The sequence below is a fragment of the Echinops telfairi genome, unplaced genomic scaffold (assembly GCF_000313985.2).
Source record: "Echinops telfairi isolate 266 unplaced genomic scaffold, ASM31398v2 ScPeMD7_2010;HRSCAF=2546, whole genome shotgun sequence".
Taxonomy (NCBI): domain Eukaryota; kingdom Metazoa; phylum Chordata; class Mammalia; order Afrosoricida; family Tenrecidae; genus Echinops; species Echinops telfairi.
This window is the reverse complement of record NW_022105908.1, coordinates 13484136-13490848: the sequence shown is the minus strand read 5'-3', so window position 1 is coordinate 13490848 and position 6713 is coordinate 13484136.

Genomic DNA, 6713 nt, shown 5'->3' with positions numbered 1-6713 from the left:
GGAGGCAAATGTGTTGACAATGATGAGGGCAACAAATGTGCATAGGTGCTTGACACAATGGATGGATGGATGGATGGATGGATGGATGGATGGATGGATGGATGGATTGTGATGAGAATTGTACAAGCCCTCAAGAAAATAATTTTTTAAAAAAAAGAAGAAAGACTCTCCCCTTCGCAATGCTCCTCTATTTCCTAGTGTCCTATTCTAGCAGCTGGTCCCGCTTACTGACATCAGCAAAGCAAATGAGGTAGACATGGTTCTGTTGGGAGCCATATAGTTTCATTGCTAAGTTTTAGAAGTCGGTTATCAGGTCTTTATTTCTAGTTTGTTCCCATCATGAAGCTCTGCTGAACTCTGGTCACCATGGGTGGTATCGTTTTCATATTTGGAATCCTGGTGGTATAGCTTTCAACAGCAGAGTAACATGCAATCTTCATAGGACAGCAAACTTGCAAAAGGAGGATGGTCTCTCAGTAGCCCCAAGGGAGATATCCCACAAATAGAGTTTGAGGGCAAGAGTTTCGTTCTCTAAATTACCTTCTTGTGGTAGAATTCCACCCATGATACACAGATTCTTAAGATTTAACAATATGCTTAAATATACTCAAGATGTAAGTGCTGATTTGTATCACCACCAGAGTCTCAACAAGCAAAAGCCTTGACTGATGCTTTTACTCAATATAGGTGCTAGCTTCCCTTGGCCTTTGATATAAATGAGAGAACTTATGGAACCTTGATAATCCTGGGAGAGGTGGAACTGTGTCCATATCGTTAATGCTGAACATTTTAGTAAAGGAGTACACCTCCACCTTATAATGTAATTTCTCACCGGTGTGACTTAAAAGCAGGAACATATGATTTCATAAACATACAATAAAATTGTATAGGTAGAAAATCTTGTTTGCCATAGAAGAATTAAAAAATAGTCCATGTCTTGGATAAATGCTTCACATCAACTGTACAATCCCCCAAGAGCTGCTATGGAAAGAAGCCCTCCAACTGCCCCCCTCTGGTCGTCTCTCTTACTCAAGATGAGTAGCAAAAGTCCCTACTACAGACCCCAAACTAGCCGTCCTGAACCACCATCGCCAGCTCCATTATCATCTACACTAGCATGGCTTTACTATTGCCTCTCTTCATTAACATAACTATTTCAGGAAACCCAGGCGAATGATCTGATTGTTCATTAAAGGGAATTTCAGACTTCCCATTAACCTTTCAGTAAGAAACATCAATACTCAGTTTATGCTACCTGACATGTTGAGCTCCTTACCGCAAAATCTCCATTTCCTGTTCCAAATAAGCCTAAACTGTTACATCATGACTGTTTCTAATCCCAATTGATTCCTCTTATTGAAATGTCCCCTGGTAAAGCAAACTTCTGATTCTCAATAAAATCTGGCCTTGTCATTCGTCCTCTGAGACACTACCAATTCTGTCAGGATGGTATTTTATCATCCCACAGGGAGCACTATATGAAAATTTGTCTCAACAGAAGATGCTGACGATATTTATGGAGCTTGCATTCCTGTGAAATTAGTGCCATGCTAACTCTGAAAATTCTCCCAGAAAGAAGGTAATGAAGATGGAGTCGGGGTACAGATATAAAATCAGAAGTTCAAAAATATAGCAACTATTTTTTCTTTTCTCTTAGTCCATAGGCAATGTTTTTTTTTTAAGTGGCCCATATTTCAAATTCTGGCTTTAGACTTAGGACTCTCCAAGTTTATTTTGTGTGCAGGTAAAAATGTTGAATGTCACCTGAGCTCTATGATTCTGGAAAACAGATAGTTAAAGAAATTCCTCCAGCCTTTTCTGGAAGATGGTTGGCTGGAATAGCCTTCATGTTCTCCTCAGCTTAATTTAATTTCATCAGGCTTTTTCTTGACTTGAGGCCCCTGAACTTTCTCTCTCCTTGACCCTTCCAGAATCCAGCTAGATCAGGCCCCGTCCTATTGCTTAGCTTCCCCCTAATGACAGTGAGGAGTTTTCTAATAGCTCATTTTAGTCCTTAGAAACCTTACCAAATTCCACTTCAGTAATATTCAGTCTTAGAGTTTCTCTTCTATTGCAATAGTACCATAGTTCCTTTCTCTACTCCTTTTTCAATGACCCATTTGAATAAAGATATTTTTACTTGTTCTAGTATTTCTTTGCTAAGTGTATGAAAAACAATCTCCAGGCTGTTCCAGGTCATCACAGACAGAGAGAGAGAGAGAGAAGTTGACTCTGTTTTACTACCCACTCACATTGAAGCAAAGATCACACTTAGCACAACTCTAGAACAAATCCAACCCCTTAGCATGCTAAAAACAATCACTGTTGAAATAAGGATTTATTCCATGGGTAGATGGAGAAAAAAGTGTATAACACATAGGGGGGGCAATTAAAAATTCTTATTTGACATATCCATTCTTTTTCCTCAAAGTAGTTAAATTTGGGGGCGGGGGGGGGGAGAAGAGCTGGTACCAAGGGCTCAATAGAAAGTAAATGTCTAGAAGAGAATGAGGGCAACCTATGTACAAACAGGCCTGATGTAATTGATGTATGGATTGTGATAAGAGTTGTACGAGCCCCCAATAAATTTAACTGACCATCCTTCTTTTCCTGTCAGTTCTTTTTGACTGAATAAAAATATCTCTACAATAAAGAATTCCATTTCTTCCTAGATCAGAAGGGACCGTATGACAATTGTTTGTGTCTTATTGTTTTGGGCCTATCACTAAACAAAACAAAAGCCCTGAAATTAATTCAGACTCCACTCCCTTGGGATACACTTTTTGGACAACCTATTGTTACTCATGCCAAGTAAAGTCTGTATCACCTCTCATACCTCCCAGAATGATTTCATCAAGAACTCACCCCCAAATTTCACATAAACTTTTCATTGATATAATAATTTATAATAGAATACTATATTATAATACAGTAGGTTACCTATCACTACGAAATATATTTTAGTATCACCAGATCTCTGGAATTGAGTTTTGGCTAAATTCCAATTATACATTTACTGAAAGCTAAAGCAATGTTCTAGCACAGGAGGAACAAGTGTCTAATCCAGATGAAGCAGCAGAAGGCTACGGAAAAAGAAATCAATGACTTGGAAAATTAAAATGAGGATTAATTTCCACCAACAGCCTGATGTGTGTTTGCCTGTCTGTGTCTGTGTGCGGATGTATGGTAAGTGTGTGTGTGAAAGAGAGGCACAGAGAGAGATACACTTATTTTAAATATTGAAAAAGACTAACACCCTCATACAAGTTTCTCAGTAATTTACTTCCATTTACTTATTTTCACTTCTCCACATTAGTCAATGGCTGAATTCGAATTGCATTTAGGATATAAAATTGATCACAAAAGGTAATAATAGGCATGTTATATCAATAGAGATCAATGGAGATAGATATAAACATTTTTCAAATGTACCCTAAGACCCTGTGTTACTTAACTAAGAAAGATGCCAGGAATTTAGAGTAATTTGGGAAGTCAAAAGAACATTCAGTGGAGGGGAGAGATCGCTGGGCTTGGAGAGTGAAGAGATAGGTTGTGATGTTAGTTCTTTCAATGACTAATTGTGTAAGCCTGGCCTGATCTCTTCTCCAATTTACACTGCTATCCCTGCCCCTGGCAAATTGAGGAGGTTGAATTAAGGTGAGACTTAGCTCTGTTCTGCCTATGGACACACCGGGTTCCATAATTGTTCTAGAAAGTGGGACTGAGGCCAACATTCACTTTCGCGTTATGCAAACATACAGCCACCGTAGCTGAGATGTGCTGATTTAGGAACCCCTTAAGAATAATTTGGTGCGGCGGGAGTTTTTTTTTCTGTTGTGCTTGTTGCTGTTGCTCTTGCTGCTATTGTTCTGGGAAAGCAACTATTCTTTGCCGATTGTCACTGCTCTGAGGTGTGTGCATCAAATAATAGGCAGTTTTCAAGTCTCTTTGACAGGTGCAATTACATGCACCCAGACACCTACACAAATAAGCCTGATAAAGTCAGACATCTGTTTTCCTACACATGCTGTTTCCATCCCACGAGTCCCTCATGATATTCTTTTCTCTAATGGAGAGTGAGCAACAGCGAGCTCTCGGCAACTGGAACACCCAAATTAATCTTTAATCAGAACAGCTAGCTCCCATGCCTGCCCTTGGCAGTCCTGGGCCATAGGATGGCCCAAGGAGACCAGCGAAAATAGTGCAAAGCCAATGGGACTTAGGGGAGAACAAGCTGAGCATTAGCCCCAGGGTTAAGCCCTAAAAATGTAGGCCACCTCCCTTTGCCCTTCAAAGTCTCCTTGTATCTAATACGAGGAGGCTGAAAGTTCTAAGTAAGAATAAAGCCCTTGGGTCCCTGGGTGGTGCAAATGGTTAGCGTGAAGCTGTTAACCAAAAGGATTGCAGGCTCCAGGCCACCACCCAGACTTGGTGCTGACCTTCTGCAAAAGTACTCCCTGGATAACTTATTGAGAGATCATTGTTCTACTCTGACCCAACGGGACCCCACAAGTCAGACTCGACTCTATGACAAGTGGTAGAATTGCATCTCAGCCATTGCCTTTGTCCGGGTCATGACCATCTTCTCCAATCAGGCTGTGAACATGGAAGGAAGTCCAAAGGACAGGACAAGAATTATTTCCACAGATTTGAATTGAATTGTTTATAGATATTTCTTTTTTTCTTCTTTATACAATGCTGTTATAGATCAGCCCATGAATTTTATGCTATTATGCCTCCTAAATGCCTAATTAATAAGTACATTCCTATGATGAGTTTTATTTCATCAGTCGAAGCTCCCAAATAAAAATATTTCTTTCTTTCTTTCATGATCAAAATACTGATTGTCATAGTATCTACTGTTATATCAGAAATTACGCTGGCTACACATTGTATCATCATTTGACAGTAAAACTCAACATCAGAACCATTCTATATAAGTGGAAGAATCACAAGAGATTACCATATGAGATGCTTTAAAAATATGCCTGCTAAAGTGTGATTTTTAATATGCTTATTTATTTAATGATGCACGGTAATCATATTGTATTATAGTAGTATTTTATTGTAGTCGGTATTAGGTAGGCAGCAGTGAACAAAGCTGATATGTCCCTGCAACATGACATTAGACCAATCAGCACACAAAGAAATGAATACTTTTAATTTCGGCTATACCTATAGCAATAGTCAAAATTAATGAGCCCATACTGAGCATCTTCTGGATACCAGGCACTGAGAAGTAGACAATAGAACTCAGACCAGCATCCAAATATTAAAACTCAATTAGAGATATTTTGTTGTTATTATTAGGTATCATTGAGTTAACTCCAATCCACAGTGATCACAAACCCAACAGAATGACACACTGCCCAGTCCGGTGTTACCCTCCCAATAGTGGTTATATCTGAGCACATCATTGCTGCTACGCTGTCAATCCATCTCATTGATGGGCCTCCTCTTTTCTGCTGACCTACTGCTTCACCAAGAATCATGTCCTCTCCCAGGGCCTGGTTCCTCCTGCTTCTCTGTCCAAAATATGTGAAATGAACTATTGTCCACATGACTCTCAAGGAGCATTCTGGCTATACCTCATTAGAACACGATTTGATTGTTCTGGCAGTGCGTGATGTATTCAATGTTCTTTACTAACTCGGTGCAAATGCTTCGATTCTTCTTTAGTCATCCTGATTCACTGTCCAGATTCCAGCTGTAAAAATGCTTGGACTTGGGTCAGGGATACCAAAGTGCCAACTTTGCTTTTAGCATGTTAAAGAGATCTTTTGCAATACCTTGATTTCTTGACTGATCTTTTAATGAGTGTTGATTGTGGAACCAACTCTTTTCTCCATTTATCATGTTATTGTTTCTTGGTCTAATTGTGAGGATTTTTCTTCACATTGAGTTGTAATCCATACTGAAGGCTGTCTCTGATCTTCATGCGCAGGTGCTTCAAGTCCTCGCTGCTTTTAGCTAGCAAGATTGTATCATAGGCATAATACAAACTGTTAGTGGGATTTCTCTTAATCCTGATGCCATGTTCTTTTACATTTGGTCTAGCTCCTAGGATGATTTGCTCAAGATAAAATATAGGAACATAGAGCTAAATATTTTTAAAATTTTAATGCATAGAGAAATTGAAGACTATGTCCAAATACATATATAGTATCTGAAAGCCTGGCTATCTTGAAGTTTTCTAGAGAAACAGAGCCAGTGATAGACATGTAAGCAACACAACATTATGCTAGGGCCAGGGTTTTGCAAAGTTTTTATTTTGTTCATTTAATTCTAATTAATTAAGTAATGCATTTACCCTAATGTTTTAGAAGATCCTAAACCCAGACTCTTAAAACATTGGATTATGGGTGATGCACAAGTAGGGGAAACGGATGGAATGGGTCTAAGGGCTAGCTCATGGATTTTGTCCAGCGGCAGATGAGCGAAACGATGGGCAGAGCTGGGAGTGCGACACTCTCGCCCCAAGTGTGTCCCAGTGCTCTGCTTCAGCAGCAGGCTCCTCAGCTGTCACTCACTCCTCTAGGCTCCACCAGTCATCTCAGTTGCAGCAACAATGTCAACAGGAAGTCAAGGACAACCCAAAGTGGGCTTCCATAACGTTTTGATTTTACATGGCATTCACACACGCTCCAAATCCCATAATATCTTATTCCACAGACTGTGTGCTAGATGGTAGTGGATGAACACTTGTATATATA